The 22,500-nt window shown below is 33.2% G+C and overlaps 1 pseudogene; it reads left to right on the top strand.

The window, feature by feature from the left end:
• The first annotated feature begins 2,870 nt into the window (after positions 1–2,870).
• The window catches only part of LOC133649513 (EEF1A lysine methyltransferase 3-like), a 29,415-nt pseudogene continuing 9,785 nt past the window's right edge, over positions 2,871–22,500 (top strand).

The raw sequence follows: 22,500 nt of genomic DNA, 5'->3' as shown, positions 1-22,500 counted from the left end.
ATGTATATATATGTATGTATATATACATATATATATATATATATATATATATATATATATATATATATATATATATATATATATATATATATATATATATATATATATATATATATATGAGAAGCTTGAGTAAAAGAACATTAATCCTTTCTGTCGTGGTCTCACCAGCACCAGCCTGACGGGCCTCAGACCTGGTCCAGGCCGCCGGTCACACTGGGTAAATCAGCCGGTGGACTTGTGGCAAGACAAGATGGGAGTTCACTCAGAGACCAGGAACTCAGTCCAGGTCTTCTTCTCCAGACCTTCTCATTGAAGAAAGAATTTCAAAATAAAAGACTTTGAACTTTCTCTCCCCGTCCTTAGGATTTGCTGGAGAATGTGCGGATGACGGCGGATTTAAGGAGCGTTTGGATGGCTTTTTTATCTCCGGAGTGGAAGCCGTGAACATCCCGTCTCTAAGAGCTTTGGAAGTTGTGGGTAAATACTCCCACTCCAGGACAGATCAGCTGACATTCTTCAGAAAGAACACTAAAACCTCCACAGCAAACTTCTTCTTGGCTCTCGGCATTTTGGGCAAATAGAAAGAATTGCTGTATTGATTCATTTGAATAAATTCAAATGATTCATTAACCCGATCCAACTTTATTTGCAGGTCGGGTAAATCATGGCTTGATAACTTCAAAATAAAGACACATTTACACGATGAGTCGGGTGTGTCTCGCCCTCCGCGGAGGGCGAGACACACCCGGTTAAGAACCACTGTTCTAACATATCACCAATAATCCTTCAAGTTAGTCAAAGTTATGGTTCTGCAGTAACATATTGTGTCATTTCCCATTCTATTATTTTGGTCCAAACGATGTGGGACAAGCGGTAGAAAATGTATTAATCATCTTTTTATGTATTCACTGTTAATATCTGTTTATTTTCTCTTTCAACACTTCTGTTCAAATGTAATAATCACTTATTATTCTCTTGTTTTGATACTTTACATTAGTCTTGGATGATACCACACATTCTGGCATCATTCCGATACCAAGTCGTTACAGGATCATACATTGGTACAGGGACGTATTTCCTGGGTTACTAATCACAATATACATTTTTTTGAAAAGGACAAAAAAAAATGGTGACGATAAAAATATTGATTCACCCATTTGTTTACATTGAGGAGCGCTAGCTTGCTAGCGGTTAGCTATCTCATCCTCCTACGGTGTGTAGCGAAGCATGTTTAGCTATTCCTCGTCCTCCAGTGATAATGTTACATGTAAGGAACTTACTTTATTTGTCGCCACGGAGGCGAGGATTAGTGATTTACAAGTAGCTAAATAGTTAGCCGAAAGGACGTTAGCTCGTTTATGTATATTACAACTCCTGATAGGAAGTGGCCATTAATGCACATTAATGAACTATTACATGTTAAAGTGCCAGATTGTAGCCAAAGGCTAATTTCCAACTGTAGGGTCATTGTATGTAGCAGGCGTTCTTAGGAACTAACTATTCCACTACAGAGGGACCCGGGGCCCACTCCAATATTAACACTGAAGTATAATATTACTCTTGATTTTGATCATATTCAATAAAATTAAATATCTGACCTACTTAATAATAATAATAATAATAACGCACTTTACATGTGTTAAAATCTCCAAGTGCTACAAAGTATTTAAAAAAATAATAATAATAAATAAATAAAATAAATAAAAAAATAAAAAAAAAAAAATAAAAAAAAAAAAAAATAATAATAATGATGAAATAAAATAATTTTAAAAATTAAAATTAAAATTAATAATTAAAAATTAATAGTTAAAAAATTAAAAATTAAAAATTAAAAAATTAAAAATTAAAAATTAAAAATTAAAAATTAAAAATAAAAAATTAAAAATAAAAAATAAAAAATAAAAAATAAAAAATAAAAAATAAAAAATTAATAAATACAAAAAAATTTAAAAATTTAAAAAATTAACAAATAAAAAATTTTAAAAAATAAATAAATAAATAAATTTAATTTTTTTTATAAATAAATACAAAATTAAACTAAATTAAATTAAATTAAATTAAATTAAATTAAATTACATTAAATAAAAATAAAAATAAAAATAAAAATAAAAATAAAAATAAAAATAAAAATAAAAATAAAAATAAAATGAAAATGAAAATGAAAATGAAAATGAAAATGAAAATAAAAAATTAAAAATTAAAAATAAAAATAAAAATAAAAATAAAAATAAAAATAAAAATAAAAATAAAAATAAAAATAAAAATAAAAATAAAATACATTAAAATTAAAATTAAAATTAAAATTAAAATTAAAATTAAAATTAAAATTAAAATTAAAATTAAAATTAAAATTAAAATTAAAGTTAAAATTAAAATTAAAATTAAAATTAAAATTAAAGTCAAAATTAAAATTAAAATTACAATTAAAATTAAAATTAAAATTAAAAATACAATTAAAATTAAAATACAGTTTTACTACCTTGTAAAATGATGTAAAAGCATGTGTTAATCACAAATATTATTAATAATTTAGGAAATAAACCTTAGGTTTAGGTCAGGCTGATTAAAAAATAAATGTGTATACAATATGTGTTATGTTGGGCTAAAATAGATCAACTAGATTAATAATAAATATGGTTCTTAACTAAACTGTCACTAAAATTAAAGTGCAAATGAAAATACAGCTTCACCACTTTAGTCATAATTTTTGCGCTTAAGAAATTTCCCTGCGATATTAGCGCCAGACCTTTTCTGTTTGTTTTATGTTGTCATTACTGCCACAAGTGGTGGAAAAGTGTATTACGACTAAGTACCGCTGAAAAAGCACATATTTTACATTCTCTGGGCGCTCGCGGTCCAACAATGGCCCTATGGTTAAGAAACACTGGTATATAGTATATGCCATCAACGTGCCGGGGACCATCTCTTCGCAAAGAAACACACCCAACGACTTCAGCGTTATGGTGAGTTGATTCTTCGTGATCATTTTTTTGCTGTTTTTATCTGCCACGCAGAACACTTCAGAAAACCCACTGTCAGTAACTACAGTCGGTCGCCACATCTGTAAGTGCAAGCTAAAACTCTCCTATGCAAAGCCAAAGCCATTTATCAACAACACCCAGAAACGCCGCCGGCTTCGAGCTCATCTAAGATGGACTGATGCAAAGTGGAAAAGTGTTCTGTGGTCCGACCAGTCCACATTTCCAATTGTTTTTGGAAACTGCGGACGTTGTGTCCTCCGGACCAAAGAGTTAAAGAACCATCCGGATTGTTCTAGGCGACATCAGTGTGTAAAGGATATCACCACATGGGCTCAGGAACACTTCAGAAAACCTCTGTCAGTAACTACAGTTGGTCGCTACATCTGTAAGTGCAAGTTAAAACTCTACTACGCAAGGCGAAAACCGTTTATCAACAACACCCAGAAACGGCGCCGGCTTCGCTGGGCCCGAACTCATCTAAGATGGACTGATACAAAGTGGAAAAGTGTTCTGTGGTCTGACCAGTCCACATTTCCAATTGTTTTTGGAAACATCGTGTCCTCCGGACCAAAGAGGAAAAGAACCATCCGGATTGTTGTAGGCGCAAAGTGTAAAAGGCAGCATGTGTGATGGTATGGGGGTGTATTAGTGGCCAAGACATGGGTAACTTACACATCTGTGAAGGCACCATTAATGCTGAAAAGGTACGTACAGGTTTTTGGAGCAACATATGTTGCCATCCAAGCAACGTTACCATGGCCGCCCCTGCTTATTTCAGCAAGACAATGCCGAGCCACGTGTTACAACAGCGTGGCTTCGTAGTAAAAGAGTGCGGGTACTAGACTGGCCTTCCTGTAGTCCAGACCTGTCTCCCATTGAAAATGTGTGGCGCATTATGAAGCCTAAAATAGCACAACGGAGACCCCCGGACTGTTGAACAACTTCCGGACCAAAGAGGAAGAAGAACCGCAAAGTTGAAGTTCGAAGTTCGGCGCCGATATTTGCCCTTTTTCACGTATATCGGCGTGTCAATTACGACCCATTACCCTAAGCACGAATAGTATGAAGTTACTCCTCAAGCTCGGCCAGCAGACCTGACACCGCGTCCATATAAGGACCGGTGTGGCGCATTCGTGTGTATGTGTGGGTGTGTGTGTACGTGTGTGTATGTGTGTGTGTGTATGTGTGTGTGTGTATGTGTGTGAAAAGGTCCTCGAGTGTTTCAGTACACACTGCATTTTTGTGGCCAATATTTCTGACTCCGGTCCCTAAAACCCGTGAAAAAGTGTCCTTTGGTTTACATTTTTTCCCCGGAATGGCAGCGCCGCCGCACGTTCCGATAAACCAAAAAGCGACAAAAGCACAACTCGAGGCTTAAGAGCACTCAGCGGGCGCTGGAAGACGGGACCCCCCACCGAGGGTCCGCAAGGTCGCCCGTAAACGCCCGGCATCCGTCGCGGAGAGTCTGCAGACGGAAACAGAGATAAGGAGGCCGCAAACTTCCTCAACCTTGTTTTGCTTCTATGCACGCACAACTGGCGGGAGGTCACGGCGCGGCCGACGGGGGTTTGCGTCGACGCGCCGAGGTAAACGCGGGACGATGTTTGTTTTTACTTCCAGGGCGAGGCGGCGCAGATTTGTCTTCCTTGGTGGTGGGGGGGGGGGGGGGGGGGGGGACTCGCTCCGCTAACCTAGCTTCAAAGAGCCGCCAGCATCCATCTTGCTCAGCGCGCGCTCCAATCCCCCCGAGGGGTGAACCAGTTCTGCTGTTTGGCAACCCATGCAGAAAAAGAAGGGAAAAGAACGGTCCATGATAAACGACGGGAGTTTCTTGGTCCCTCGTCTTACACGTATTTTGAGATATAAGGTGTCTCCCGGGTGTTTTGTTAGGCTTTTATTTGCCAGCTCAATTTAAGTTACGAGCCCCTGGCGGCGTAGGTCAGGGGTGTCCAAACAACGACCCGCAGACCCGCCGGGTGTTTTCCAACTAGTCTTAAAGTTTCTGACGGTCTTATTGTTGCCGTTTTGCGCCCACCTTGTAGACAATGTGAGCAATTTTAGGTCCCGGACCATGAATTGTGCTTGGAAGTGAACACAACACAGCATTCACTTACATGACCTAGTCCAGACAACCTTCCCTAGTCATGGCGCCAAAAAAAAAAAAATGCAACCAACACAAAAAGTCAACACATATGGTCACACAAAAAAATCAACCTGCTCACTGAAATTTGTGGGTATTATAAAAAAAATAAAAAAATAAAAATGTCCAAGCACCAGAATTATTTTAAATTTGTATCCATTTGAATTCATTACAATGCATGATGGGGGAAATAAAAAATACTCTCTCTACACTGATTCGTGTTTGCCGCATTTTAGCTGCTTGTTTTCTGATTAATTTTCAAAAATTTTCAAAACATAGCATTCACTTACATGACCTAGTCCAGACAACCTTCCCTAGTCATGGCGCAAAATAAAAAAAAAAATGCAACCAACACAAAAAGTCAACACATATGGTCACACAAAAAAATCAACCTGCTCACTGAACTTTGTGGGTATTATAAAAGAAATTAAAAAATTAAAATGTCCAAGCACCATAATTATTTTAAATTTGTATCCATTTGAATTCATTACAATGCATGATGGGGGAAATACAAAATACTCTCTCTACACTGATCCGTGTTTTGGCGCATTTTAGCTGCTTGTTTTCCGATTAATTGAAAAAAAAATTAAAAACACAACATTCACTTACATGACCTAGTCCAGACAACCTTCCCTAGTCATGGCGCAAACTTAAAAAAAAATGCAACCAACACAAAAAGTCAACACATATGGTCACACAAAAAAATCAACCTGCTCACTGAACTTTGTGGGTATTATAAAAAAATAAAAATGTCCAAGCACCAGAATTATTTAAAATGTACATCCATTTGAATTTATTACAATGCATGATGGGGGAAATACAAAATACTCTCTCTACACTGATCCGTGTTTTGGTGCATTTTAGCTGCTTGTGTTCCGATTAATTTTTAAAAATGTTAAAAACACAGCATTCACTTACATGACCTAGTCCAGACAACCTTCCCTAGTCATGGCGTAAAATTAAAAAAAGAATGCAACCAACACAAAAAGTCAACACATTTGGTCACACAAAAAAATCTACCTGCTCACTGAACTTTATGGGTATTATAAAAAATAAATAAATAAATAAACCATCCAAGCACCAGAATTTTTTAAAATTTACATCCATTTGAATTCATTACAATGCATGATGGGGGAAATACAAAATACTCTCTCTACACAGATCCATGTTTTGGCGCATTTTAGCTGCTTGTTTTCCGATTCATTTTTAAAAATATTAAAATCACAGCATTCACTTACATGACCTAGTCCAGACAACCTTCCCTAGTCATGGCGCAAAATAAAAATAAAAATGCAACCAACAGAAAAAGTCAACACATATGGTCACACAAAAAAATCAACCTGCTCACTGAATTTTGTGGGTATTATAAAAAAATTAAAACGTCCAAGCCCCAGAATTTTTTTTAAATTTACATCCATTTGAATTTATTACAATGCATGATGGGGGAAATACAAAACACTCTCTCTACACTGATCCGTGTTTTGGCGCATTTTAGCTGCTTTTTTTCCGATTAATTTTTAAAAATTTTAAAAACACAGCATTCACTTACATGACCTAGTCCAGACAACCTTTCCTAGTCATGGCGCAAAAAAAAAAAAAAAAATGCAACCAACACAAAAAGTCAACACATATGGTCACACAAAAAAATCAACCTGCTCACTGAATTTTGTGGGTATTATAAAAAACTTTAAAAAATTAAAAGGTCCAAGCACCAGAATTTTTTAAAAATTGACATCCATTTGAATTCATTACAATGCATGATGGGGGGAATACAAAATACTCTCTCTACACTGATTCGTGTTTTGCCGCATTTTAGCTGCTTGTTTTCCGATTAATTTTTAAAAATGTTAAAAACACAGCATTCACTTACATGACCTAGTCCAGACAACCTTCCCTAGTCATGGCGCAAAATTTAAAAAAATGCAACCAACACGAAAAGTCAACACATATGGTCACACAAAAAAATCAACATGCTCACGGAATTTTGTGGGTATTATAAAAAAAAAATCAAAAATTTAAACGTCCAAGAACCACAATTTTTTTTTTTATTTACATCCATTTCAATTTATTTCAATGCATGACGGGGGAAATACAAAATACTCTCTCTACACTGATCCGTGTTTTGCCGCATTTTAGCTGCTTGTTTTCCGATTCATTTAAAAAAAAATGTTAAAAACACAGCATTCACTTACATGACCTAGTCCAGACAACCTTTCCTAGTCATGGCAAAATTTAAAAAAAATGCAACCAACACAAAAAGTCAACACATATGGTCACACAAAAAAATCAACCTGCTCACGGAATTTTGTGGGTATTATAAAAAAAATTCAAAAATTTAAACGTCAAAGCACCAGAATTTTTTTAAAATTTACATCCATTTGAATTCATTACAATGCATGATGGGGGAAATACAAAATATTCTCTCTACACTGATCCATGTTTTGGCGCATTTTAGCTGCTTGTTTTCTGATTAATTTTCAAAAATTTTCAAAACATAGCATTCACTTACATGACCTAGTCCAGACAACCTTCCCTAGTCATGGTGCAAAATAAAAATAAAATGCAACCAACAGAAAAAGTCAACACATATGGTCACACAAAAAAATCAACCTGCTCACTGAATTTTGTGGGTATTATAAAAAAATAAAAAAATAAAAATGTCCAAGCACCAGAATTATTTTAAATTTGTATCCATTTGAATTAATTACAATGCATGATGGGGGAAATACAAAATACTCTCTCTACACTGATCCGTGTTTTGGCGCATTTTAGCTGCTTCTTTTCCGATTAATTTTTAAAAATGTTAAAAACACAGCATTCACTTACATGACCTAGTCCAGACAACCTTCCCTAGTCATGGCGCCAAAAAAAAAAAATGCAACCAACACAAAAAGTCAACACATGTGGCCACACAAAAAATCAACCTTCTCACTGAACTTTGTGGTATTATAAAAAAAAATAAAAAAATAAAAATGTCCAAGCATCAGAATTATTCTAAATTTGTATCCATTTGAATTCATTACAATGCATGATGGGGGAAATAGAAAATACTCTCTCTACACTGATTCGTGTTTTGCCGCATTCATGGCGCAAAATTTAAAAAAAATGCAACCAACACAAAAAGTCAACACATGTGGCCACACAAAAAATCAACCTTCTCACTGAACTTTGTGGGTATTATAAAAAATAAAAAAATAAAAATATCCAAGCACCAGAATTTTTTAAAATTTACATCCATTTGAATTAATTACAATGCATGATGGGGGAAATACAAAATACTCTCTCTACACTGATCCGTGTTTTGGTGCATTTTAGCTGCTTCTTTTCCGATTAATTTTTAAAAATGTTAAAAACACAGCATTCACTTACATGACCTAGTCCAGACAACCTTCCCTAGTCATGGCGCCAAAAAAAAAAATGCAACCAACACAAAAAGTCAACACATGTGGCCACACAAAAAATCAACCTTCTCACTGAACTTTGTGGTATTATAAAAAAAATTAAAAAATAAAAATGTCCAAGCACCAGAATTATTCTAAATTTGTATCCATTTGAATTCATTACAATGCATGATGGGGGAAATACAAAATACTCTCTCTACACTGATCCGTGTTTTGGTGCATTTTAGCTGCTTGTTTTCCGATTAATTTTTAAAAATGTTAAAAACACAGCATTCACTTACATGACCTAGTCCAGACAACCTTCCCTAGTCATGGCGCAAAATTAAAAAAAAAATGCAACCAACACAAAAAGTCAACACATTTGGTCACACAAAAAAATCTACCTGCTCACTGAACTTTATGGGTATTATAAAAAATAAATAAATAAATAAACCATCCAAGCACCAGAATTTTTTAAAATTTACATCCATTTGAATTCATTACAATGCATGATGGGGGAAATACAAAATACTCTCTCTACACTGATTCATGTTTTGGTGCATTTTAGCTGCTTGTTTTCCAATTAATTTTTAAAAATGTTAAAAACACAGCATTCACTTACATGACCTAGTCCAGACAACCTTCCCTAGTCATGGCGCAAAATTAAAAAAAAATGCAACCAACACAAAAAGTCAACACATATGGTCACACAAAAAAATCAACCTGCTCACGGAACTCAGTGGGTATTATAAAAAAATGTAAAAATAAAAATGTCCAAGCACCAGAATTTTTTAAAATTTACATCCATTTGATTTAATTACAATGCATGATGGGGGAAATACAAAATACTCTCTCTACACTGATTCGTGTTTTGGCGCATTTTAGCTGCTTGTTTTCCGATTCATTTAAAAAAAAATGTTAAAAACACAGCATTCACTTACATGACCTAGTCCAGACAACCTTCCCTAGTCATGGCGCCAAAAAAAAAAAAATGCAACCAACACAAAAAGTCAACACATATGGTCACACAAAAAAATCAACCTGCTCACGGAACTTTGTGGGTATTATAAAAAAATTAAAAAATAAAAATGTCCAAGCACCAGAATTTTTTAAAATTTACATCCATTTGAATTCATTACAATGCATGATGGGGGAAATACAAAATACTCTCTCTACACTGATCCATGTTTTGGTGCATTTTAGCTGCTTGTTTTCCAATTAATTTTTAAAAATGTTAAAAACACAGCATTCACTTACATGACCTAGTCCAGACAACCTTCCCTAGTCATGGTGTAAAATTAAAAAAAGAATGCAACCAACACAAAAAGTCAACACATTTGGTCACACAAAAAAATCTACCTGCTCACTGAACTTTATGGGTATTATAAAAAATAAATAAATAAATAAACCATCCAAGCACCAGAATTTTTTTGAATTTACATCCATTTGAATTCATTACAATGCATGATGGGGGAAATACAAAATACTCTCTCTACACTGATTCGTGTTTTGCCGCATTTTAGCTGCTTGTTTTCCGATTCATTTTGAAAAATGTTAAAAACACAGCATTCACTTACATGACCTAGTCCAGACAACCTTCCCTAGTCATGGCGCAAAATTAAAAAAAAATGCAACCAACACGAAAAGTCAACACATATGGTCACACAAAAAAATCAACATGCTCACGGAATTTTGTGGGTATTATAAAAAAAAATTAAAAATTTTAACGTCCAAGCACCACAATTTTTTTTTAAATTTACATCCATTTCAATTTATTTCAATGCATGACGGGGGAAATACAAAATACTCTCTCTACACTGATTCATTTTTTGGCGCATTTTAGCTGCTTGTTTTCTGATTCATTTTTAAAAATGTTAAAAACACAGCATTCACTTACATGACCTAGTCCAGACAACCTTCCCTAGTCATGGCGCCAAAAAAAAAGAATGCAACCAACACAAAAAGTCAACACATATGGTCACACAAAAAAATCAACCTGCTCACTGAACTTTGTGGGTATTATAAAAAAATTAAAAAAATAAAAATGTCCAAGCACCATAATTATTTTAAATTTGTATCCATTTGAATTCATTACAATGCATGATGGGGGAAATACAAAATACTCTCCCTACACTGATTCATGTTTTTGGTGCATTTTAGCTGCTTGTTTTCCGATTAATTTTTAAAAATGTTAAAAACACAGCATTCACTTACATGACCTAGTCCAGACAACCTTCCCTAGTCATGGCGTAAAATTTAAAAAAAAAAAATGCAACCAACACAAAAAGTCAACACATATGGTCACACAAAAAAATCAACCTGCTCACTGAACTTTGTGGGTATTATAAAAAAAATAAAAAAATAAAAATGTCCAAGCACCATAATTATTTAAAATTTGTATCCATTTGAATTCATTACAATGCATGATGGGGGAAATACAAAATACTCTCTCTACACTGATCCGTGTTTTGGCGCATTTTAGCTGCTTGTTTTCCAATTAATAAAAAAAAAAATTAAAAACATAGCATTCACTTACATGACCTAGTCCAGACAACCTTCCCTAGTCATGGCGCCAAAAAAAAATGCAACCAACACAAAAAGTCAACACATATGGTCACACAAAAAAATCAACCTGCTCACTGAACTTTGTGGGTATTATAAAAAAATAAAAAAATAAAAATGTCCAAGCACAAGAAGTATTTTAAATTTGTATCCATTTGAATTCATTACAATGCATGATGGGGGAAATACAAAATACTCTCTCTACACTGATTCTTGTTTTGCCGCATTTTAGCTGCTTGTTTTCTGATTAATTTACAACAATTTTCAGAACACAGCATTCACTTACATGACCTAGTCCAGACAACCTTCCCTAGTCATGGCGCAAAATTAAAAAAAAATGCAACCAACACAAAAAGTCAACACATTTGGTCACACAAAAAAATCAACCTGCTCACTGAACTTTGTGGGTATTATAAAAAAATTAAAAAAATTAAAATGTCCAAGCACCACAATTTTTTAAAATTTACATCCATTTGAATTATTTACAATGCATGATGGGGGAAATACAAAATACTCTCTCTACACTGATCCGTGTTTTGGCGCATTTTAGCTGCTTGTTTTCCGATTAACTTTTAAAAATGTTAAAAACACAGCATTAACTTACATGACCTAGTCCAGACAACCTTCCCTAGTCATGGCGTAAAATTTAAAAAAAAAATGCAACCAACACAAAAAGTCAACACATATGGTCACACAAAAAAATCAACCTGCTCATGGAATTTTGTGGGTATTATAAAAAAATTAAAACGTCCAAGCACCAGAATTTTTGAAAAATGTACATCCATTTGAATTCATTACAATGCATGATGGGGGAAATACAAAATACTCTCTCTACACTGATCCGTGTTTTGGCGCATTTTAGCTGCTTGTTTTCCAATTAATTTAAAAAAAAATTAAAAACATAGCATTCACTTACATGACCTAGTCCAGACAACCTTCCCTAGTCATGGCGCCAAAAAAAAAATGCAACCAACACAAAAAGTCAACACATATGGTCACACAAAAAAATCAACCTGCTCACTGAACTTTGTGGGTATTATAAAAAAATAAAAATGTCCAAGCACCAGAATTATTTAAAATTTACATCCATTTGAATTTATTACAATGCATGATGGGGGAAATACAAAATATTCTCTCTACACTGATCCGTGTTTTGGCGCATTTTAGCTGCTTGTTTTCCGATTAATTAAAAAAAATATTAAAAACATAGCATTCACTTACATGACCTAGTCCAGACAACCTTCCCTAGTCATGGCGCAAAATTTAAAAAAAAAATGCAACCAACACAAAAAGTCAACACATATGGTCACACAAAAAAATCAACCTGCTCACTGAACTTTGTGGGTATTATAAAAAAATAAAAAAATAAAAATTTCCAAGCACCAGAATTTTTTAAAATTTACATCCATTTGAATTCATTACAATGCATGATGGGGGAAATACAAAATACTCTCTCTACACTGATCCGTGTTTTGGCGCATTTTAGCTGCTTGTTTTCCGATTAATTTTTAAGAATGTTAAAAACACAGCATTCACTTACATGACCTAGTCCAGACAACCTTCCCTAGTCATGGCGCAAAATAAAAATAAAAATGCAACCAACACAAAAAGTCAACACATATGGTCACACAAAAAATCAACCTGCTCACTGAACTTTGTGGGTATTATAAAAAAAATAAAAAAATAAACATGTCCAAGCACCATAATTATTTTAAATTTGTATCCATTTGAATTCATTACAATGCATGATGGGGGAAATACAAAATACTCTCTCTACACTGATTCATGTTTTGGTGCATTTTAGCTGCTTGTTTTCCGATTAATTTTTTAAAATGTTAAAAACACAGCATTCACTTACATGACCTAGTCCAGACAACCTTCCCTAGTCATGGCGCAAAATAAATAAAAAAATGCAACCAACACAATAAGTCAACACATATGGTCACACAAAAAAATCTACCTGCTCACTGAACTTTATGGGTATTATAAAAAATAAATAAATAAATAAACCATCCAAGCACCAGAATTTTTTAAAATTTACATCCATTTGAATTAATTACAATGCATGATGGGGGAAATACAAAATACTCTCTCTACACTGATTCGTGTTTTGCCGCATTTCAGCTGCTTGTTTTCCGATTAATTTTAAAAAAAATTAAAAACACAGCATTCACTTACATGACCTAGTCCAGACAACCTTCCCTAGTCATGGCGCAAAATTTAAAAAAAATGCAACCAACACAAAAAGTCAACACGTATGGTCACACAAAAAAATCAACCTGCTCACTGAACTTTGTGGGTATTATAAAAAAATACAAATGTCCAAGCACCAGAATTTTTTAAAATTTACATCCATTTGAATTTATTACAATGCATGATGGGGGAAATACAAAATATTCTTTCTACACTGATTCATGTTTTGGTGCATTTTAGCTGCTTGTTTTCCAATTAATTTTAAAAAAAATTAAAAACACAGAATTCACTTACATGACCTAGTCCAGGCAACCTTCCCTAGTCATGGCGCAAAATATAAAAAAAATGCAACCAACACAAAAAGTCAACACATATGGTCACACAAAAAAATCAACCTGCTCACTGAACTTTGTGGGTATTATAAAAAAAAAAACAATAAAAAAAAAAGTCCACGCACCAGATTTTTTAAAATTTACAACCATTTGAATTCATTACAATGCATGATGGGGGAAATACAAAATACTCTCTCTACACTGATTCGTGTTTTGCCGCATTTTAGCTGCTTGTTTTCCTATTCATTTTTAAAAATGTTAAAAACACAGCATTCACTTACATAACCAAGTCCAGACAACCTTCCCTAGTCATGGCGCAAAATAAAAATAAAAATGCAACCAACACAAAAAGTCAACACATATGGTCACACAAAAAAATCAACCTGCTCACTGAACTTTGTGGGTATTATAAAAAAATAAAAAAAATAAAAATGTCCAAGCACCAGAATTTTATAAAATTTACATCCATTTGAATTCATTACAATGCATGATGGGGGAAATACAAAATACTCTCTCTACACTGATCCGTGTTTTGGCGCATTTTAGCTGCTTGTTTTCCGATTCATTTTTAAAAATGTTAAAAACACTCACTTACATGACCTAGTCCAGACAACCTTCCCTAGTCATGGCGCAAAATTAAAAAAAAATGCAACCAACACAAAAAGTCAACACATATGGTCACACAAAAAAATCAACCTGCTCACTGAACTTTGTGGGTATTGTAAAAAAATAAAAAAAAATAAAAATGTCCAAGCACCAGAATTTTTTAAAATTTACATCCATTTGAATTCATTACAATGCATGATGGGGGAAATACAAAATACTCTCTCTACACTGATTCGTGTTTTGCCGCATTTTAGCTGCTTGTTTTCCGATTCATTTTTAAAAATGTTAAAAACACAGCATTCACTTACATGACCTAGTCCAGACAACCTTCCCTAGTCATGGCGCAAAATACAAATAAAAATGCAACCAACACAAAAAGTCAACACATATGGTCACACAAAAAAATCAACCTGCTCACGGAACTTTATGGGTATTATAAAAAAAATTTAAAAATTAAAATGTCCAAGCACCATAATTATTTTAAATTTACATCCATTTGAATTCATTACAATGCATGATGAGGGAAATACAAAATACTCTTTCTACACTGATTCATGTTTTGGTGCATTTGAGCTGCTTGTTTTCCGATTAATTAAAAAAAAAATTAAAAACACAACATTCACTTACATGACCTAGTCCAGACAACCTTCCCTAGTCACGGCGCAAAATTTAAAAAAAATGCAACCAACACAAAAAGTCAACACACATGGTCACACAAAAAAATCAACCTGCTCACTGAACTTTGTGGGTATTATAAAAAAATTAAAAAATAAAAATTTCCAAGCACCAGAATTTTTTAAAATTTACATCCATTTTAATTCATTACAATGCACGATGGGGGAAATAAAAAATACTCTCTCTACACTGATTCGTGTTTTGGCGCATTTTAGCTGATTGTTTTCCGATTAATTTTTAAAAAATTTAAAAACACAGCATTTACTTACATGACCTAGTCCAGACAACCTTCCCTAGTCATGGCGCAAAATTAAAAAAAAAATGCAACCAACACAAAAAGTCAACACATATGGTCACACAAAAAAATCAACCTGCTCACTGAACTTTGTGGGTATTATAAAAAAATAAAAAAATAAAAATTTCCAAGCACCAGAATTTTTTAAAATTTACATCCATTTGAATTCATTACAATGCATGATGGGGGAAATAAAAAATACTCTCTCTACACTGATTCGTGTTTTGGCGCATTTTAGCTGATTGTTTTCCGATTAATTTTTAAAAAATTTAAAAACACAGCATTTACTTACATGACCTAGTCCAGACAACCTTCCCTAGTCATGGCGCAAAATAAAAATAAAAATGCAACCAACACAAAAAGTCAACACATATGGTCACACAAAAAAATCAACCTGCTCACTGAATTTTGTGGGTATTATAAAAAAATTAAAACGTCCAAGCCCCAGAATTTTTTTTAAATTTACATCCATTTGAATTTATTACAATGCATGATGGGGGAAATACAAAACACTCTCTCTACACTGATCCGTGTTTTGGCGCATTTTAGCTGCTTTTTTTCCGATTAATTTTTAAAAATTTTAAAAACACAGCATTCACTTACATGACCTAGTCCAGACAACCTTTCCTAGTCATGGCGCAAAAAAAAAAAAAAAAATGCAACCAACACAAAAAGTCAACACATATGGTCACACAAAAAAATCAACCTGCTCACTGAATTTTGTGGGTATTATAAAAAACTTTAAAAAATTAAAAGGTCCAAGCACCAGAATTTTTTAAAAATTGACATCCATTTGAATTCATTACAATGCATGATGGGGGGAATACAAAATACTCTCTCTACACTGATTCGTGTTTTGCCGCATTTTAGCTGCTTGTTTTCCGATTAATTTTTAAAAATGTTAAAAACACAGCATTCACTTACATGACCTAGTCCAGACAACCTTCCCTAGTCATGGCGCAAAATTTAAAAAAATGCAACCAACACGAAAAGTCAACACATATGGTCACACAAAAAAATCAACATGCTCACGGAATTTTGTGGGTATTATAAAAAAAAAATCAAAAATTTAAACGTCCAAGAACCACAATTTTTTTTTTTATTTACATCCATTTCAATTTATTTCAATGCATGACGGGGGAAATACAAAATACTCTCTCTACACTGATCCGTGTTTTGCCGCATTTTAGCTGCTTGTTTTCCGATTCATTTAAAAAAAAATGTTAAAAACACAGCATTCACTTACATGACCTAGTCCAGACAACCTTTCCTAGTCATGGCAAAATTTAAAAAAAATGCAACCAACACAAAAAGTCAACACATATGGTCACACAAAAAAATCAACCTGCTCACGGAATTTTGTGGGTATTATAAAAAAAATTCAAAAATTTAAACGTCAAAGCACCAGAATTTTTTTAAAATTTACATCCATTTGAATTCATTACAATGCATGATGGGGGAAATACAAAATATTCTCTCTACACTGATCCATGTTTTGGCGCATTTTAGCTGCTTGTTTTCTGATTAATTTTCAAAAATTTTCAAAACATAGCATTCACTTACATGACCTAGTCCAGACAACCTTCCCTAGTCATGGTGCAAAATAAAAATAAAATGCAACCAACAGAAAAAGTCAACACATATGGTCACACAAAAAAATCAACCTGCTCACTGAATTTTGTGGGTATTATAAAAAAATAAAAAAATAAAAATGTCCAAGCACCAGAATTATTTTAAATTTGTATCCATTTGAATTAATTACAATGCATGATGGGGGAAATACAAAATACTCTCTCTACACTGATCCGTGTTTTGGCGCATTTTAGCTGCTTCTTTTCCGATTAATTTTTAAAAATGTTAAAAACACAGCATTCACTTACATGACCTAGTCCAGACAACCTTCCCTAGTCATGGCGCCAAAAAAAAAAAATGCAACCAACACAAAAAGTCAACACATGTGGCCACACAAAAAATCAACCTTCTCACTGAACTTTGTGGTATTATAAAAAAAAATAAAAAAATAAAAATGTCCAAGCATCAGAATTATTCTAAATTTGTATCCATTTGAATTCATTACAATGCATGATGGGGGAAATAGAAAATACTCTCTCTACACTGATTCGTGTTTTGCCGCATTCATGGCGCAAAATTTAAAAAAAATGCAACCAACACAAAAAGTCAACACATGTGGCCACACAAAAAATCAACCTTCTCACTGAACTTTGTGGGTATTATAAAAAATAAAAAAATAAAAATATCCAAGCACCAGAATTTTTTAAAATTTACATCCATTTGAATTAATTACAATGCATGATGGGGGAAATACAAAATACTCTCTCTACACTGATCCGTGTTTTGGTGCATTTTAGCTGCTTCTTTTCCGATTAATTTTTAAAAATGTTAAAAACACAGCATTCACTTACATGACCTAGTCCAGACAACCTTCCCTAGTCATGGCGCCAAAAAAAAAAATGCAACCAACACAAAAAGTCAACACATGTGGCCACACAAAAAATCAACCTTCTCACTGAACTTTGTGGTATTATAAAAAAAATTAAAAAATAAAAATGTCCAAGCACCAGAATTATTCTAAATTTGTATCCATTTGAATTCATTACAATGCATGATGGGGGAAATACAAAATACTCTCTCTACACTGATCCGTGTTTTGGTGCATTTTAGCTGCTTGTTTTCCGATTAATTTTTAAAAATGTTAAAAACACAGCATTCACTTACATGACCTAGTCCAGACAACCTTCCCTAGTCATGGCGCAAAATTAAAAAAAAAATGCAACCAACACAAAAAGTCAACACATTTGGTCACACAAAAAAATCTACCTGCTCACTGAACTTTATGGGTATTATAAAAAATAAATAAATAAATAAACCATCCAAGCACCAGAATTTTTTAAAATTTACATCCATTTGAATTCATTACAATGCATGATGGGGGAAATACAAAATACTCTCTCTACACTGATTCATGTTTTGGTGCATTTTAGCTGCTTGTTTTCCAATTAATTTTTAAAAATGTTAAAAACACAGCATTCACTTACATGACCTAGTCCAGACAACCTTCCCTAGTCATGGCGCAAAATTAAAAAAAAATGCAACCAACACAAAAAGTCAACACATATGGTCACACAAAAAAATCAACCTGCTCACGGAACTCAGTGGGTATTATAAAAAAATGTAAAAATAAAAATGTCCAAGCACCAGAATTTTTTAAAATTTACATCCATTTGATTTAATTACAATGCATGATGGGGGAAATACAAAATACTCTCTCTACACTGATTCGTGTTTTGGCGCATTTTAGCTGCTTGTTTTCCGATTCATTTAAAAAAAAATGTTAAAAACACAGCATTCACTTACATGACCTAGTCCAGACAACCTTCCCTAGTCATGGCGCCAAAAAAAAAAAAATGCAACCAACACAAAAAGTCAACACATATGGTCACACAAAAAAATCAACCTGCTCACGGAACTTTGTGGGTATTATAAAAAAATTAAAAAATAAAAATGTCCAAGCACCAGAATTTTTTAAAATTTACATCCATTTGAATTCATTACAATGCATGATGGGGGAAATACAAAATACTCTCTCTACACTGATCCATGTTTTGGTGCATTTTAGCTGCTTGTTTTCCAATTAATTTTTAAAAATGTTAAAAACACAGCATTCACTTACATGACCTAGTCCAGACAACCTTCCCTAGTCATGGTGTAAAATTAAAAAAAGAATGCAACCAACACAAAAAGTCAACACATTTGGTCACACAAAAAAATCTACCTGCTCACTGAACTTTATGGGTATTATAAAAAATAAATAAATAAATAAACCATCCAAGCACCAGAATTTTTTTGAATTTACATCCATTTGAATTCATTACAATGCATGATGGGGGAAATACAAAATACTCTCTCTACACTGATTCGTGTTTTGCCGCATTTTAGCTGCTTGTTTTCCGATTCATTTTGAAAAATGTTAAAAACACAGCATTCACTTACATGACCTAGTCCAGACAACCTTCCCTAGTCATGGCGCAAAATTAAAAAAAAATGCAACCAACACGAAAAGTCAACACATATGGTCACACAAAAAAATCAACATGCTCACGGAATTTTGTGGGTATTATAAAAAAAAATTAAAAATTTTAACGTCCAAGCACCACAATTTTTTTTTAAATTTACATCCATTTCAATTTATTTCAATGCATGACGGGGGAAATACAAAATACTCTCTCTACACTGATTCATTTTTTGGCGCATTTTAGCTGCTTGTTTTCTGATTCATTTTTAAAAATGTTAAAAACACAGCATTCACTTACATGACCTAGTCCAGACAACCTTCCCTAGTCATGGCGCCAAAAAAAAAGAATGCAACCAACACAAAAAGTCAACACATATGGTCACACAAAAAAATCAACCTGCTCACTGAACTTTGTGGGTATTATAAAAAAATTAAAAAAATAAAAATGTCCAAGCACCATAATTATTTTAAATTTGTATCCATTTGAATTCATTACAATGCATGATGGGGGAAATACAAAATACTCTCCCTACACTGATTCATGTTTTTGGTGCATTTTAGCTGCTTGTTTTCCGATTAATTTTTAAAAATGTTAAAAACACAGCATTCACTTACATGACCTAGTCCAGACAACCTTCCCTAGTCATGGCGTAAAATTTAAAAAAAAAAAATGCAACCAACACAAAAAGTCAACACATATGGTCACACAAAAAAATCAACCTGCTCACTGAACTTTGTGGGTATTATAAAAAAAATAAAAAAATAAAAATGTCCAAGCACCATAATTATTTAAAATTTGTATCCATTTGAATTCATTACAATGCATGATGGGGGAAATACAAAATACTCTCTCTACACTGATCCGTGTTTTGGCGCATTTTAGCTGCTTGTTTTCCAATTAATAAAAAAAAAAATTAAAAACATAGCATTCACTTACATGACCTAGTCCAGACAACCTTCCCTAGTCATGGCGCCAAAAAAAAATGCAACCAACACAAAAAGTCAACACATATGGTCACACAAAAAAATCAACCTGCTCACTGAACTTTGTGGGTATTATAAAAAAATAAAAAAATAAAAATGTCCAAGCACAAGAAGTATTTTAAATTTGTATCCATTTGAATTCATTACAATGCATGATGGGGGAAATACAAAATACTCTCTCTACACTGATTCTTGTTTTGCCGCATTTTAGCTGCTTGTTTTCTGATTAATTTACAACAATTTTCAGAACACAGCATTCACTTACATGACCTAGTCCAGACAACCTTCCCTAGTCATGGCGCAAAATTAAAAAAAAATGCAACCAACACAAAAAGTCAACACATTTGGTCACACAAAAAAATCAACCTGCTCACTGAACTTTGTGGGTATTATAAAAAAATTAAAAAAATTAAAATGTCCAAGCACCACAATTTTTTAAAATTTACATCCATTTGAATTATTTACAATGCATGATGGGGGGAAATACAAAATACTCTCTCTACACTGATCCGTGTTTTGGCGCATTTTAGCTGCTTGTTTTCCGATTAACTTTTAAAAATGTTAAAAACACAGCATTAACTTACATGACCTAGTCCAGACAACCTTCCCTAGTCATGGCGTAAAATTTAAAAAAAAAATGCAACCAACACAAAAAGTCAACACATATGGTCACACAAAAAAATCAACCTGCTCATGGAATTTTGTGGGTATTATAAAAAAATTAAAACGTCCAAGCACCAGAATTTTTGAAAAATGTACATCCATTTGAATTCATTACAATGCATGATGGGGGAAATACAAATACTCTCTCTACACTGATCCGTTGTTTTGGCGCATTTTAGCTGCTTGTTTTCCAATTAATTTAAAAAAAAATTAAAAACATAGCATTCACTTACATGACCTAGTCCAGACAACCTTCCCTAGTCATGGCGCCAAAAAAAAAATGCAACCAACACAAAAAGTCAACACATATGGTCACACAAAAAAATCAACCTGCTCACTGAACTTTGTGGGTATTATAAAAAAATAAAAATGTCCAAGCACCAGAATTATTTAAAATTTACATCCATTTGAATTTATTACAATGCATGATGGGGGAAATACAAAATTATTCTCTCTACACTGATCCGTGTTTTGGCGCATTTTAGCTGCTTGTTTTCCGATTAATTAAAAAAAATATTAAAAACATAGCATTCACTTACATGACCTAGTCCAGACAACCTTCCCTAGTCATGGCGCAAAATTTAAAAAAAAAATGCAACCAACACAAAAAGTCAACACATATGGTCACACAAAAAAATCAACCTGCTCACTGAACTTTGTGGGTATTATAAAAAAATAAAAAAATAAAAATTTCCAAGCACCAGAATTTTTTAAAATTTACATCCATTTGAATTCATTACAATGCATGATGGGGGAATACAAAATACTCTCTCTACACTGATCCGTGTTTTGGCGCATTTTAGCTGCTTGTTTTCCGATTAATTTTTAAGAATGTTAAAAACACAGCATTCACTTACATGACCTAGTCCAGACAACCTTCCCTAGTCATGGCGCAAAATAAAAATAAAAATGCAACCAACACAAAAAGTCAACACATATGGTCACACAAAAAATCAACCTGCTCACTGAACTTTGTGGGTATTATAAAAAAAATAAAAAAATAAACATGTCCAAGCACCATAATTATTTTAAATTTGTATCCATTTGAATTCATTACAATGCATGATGGGGGAAATACAAAATACTCTCTCTACACTGATTCATGTTTTGGTGCATTTTAGCTGCTTGTTTTCCGATTAATTTTTTAAAATGTTAAAACACAGCATTCACTTACATGACCTAGTCCAGACAACCTTCCCTAGTCATGGCGCAAAATAAATAAAAAAATGCAACCAACACAATAAGTCAACACATATGGTCACACAAAAAAATCTACCTGCTCACTGAACTTTATGGGTATTATAAAAAATAAATAAATAAATAAACCATCCAAGCACCAGAATTTTTTAAAATTTACATCCATTTGAATTAATTACAATGCATGATGGGGAAATACAAAATACTCTCTCTACACTGATTCGTGTTTTGCCGCATTTCAGCTGCTTGTTTTCCGATTAATTTTAAAAAAAATTAAAACACAGCATTCACTTACATGACCTAGTCCAGACAACCTTCCCTAGTCATGGCGCAAAATTTAAAAAAAATGCAACCACACAAAAAGTCAACACGTATGGTCACACAAAAAAATCAACCTGCTCACTGAACTTTGTGGGTATTATAAAAAAATACAAATGTCCAAGCACCAGAATTTTTTTA

Source organism: Entelurus aequoreus, linkage group LG05, assembly GCF_033978785.1.
Source record: "Entelurus aequoreus isolate RoL-2023_Sb linkage group LG05, RoL_Eaeq_v1.1, whole genome shotgun sequence".
Taxonomy (NCBI): Eukaryota; Metazoa; Chordata; class Actinopteri; order Syngnathiformes; family Syngnathidae; genus Entelurus; species Entelurus aequoreus.
The sequence above is the reverse complement of the archived record's forward strand: the minus strand, read 5'-3'. Positions and strand labels throughout refer to the sequence as shown.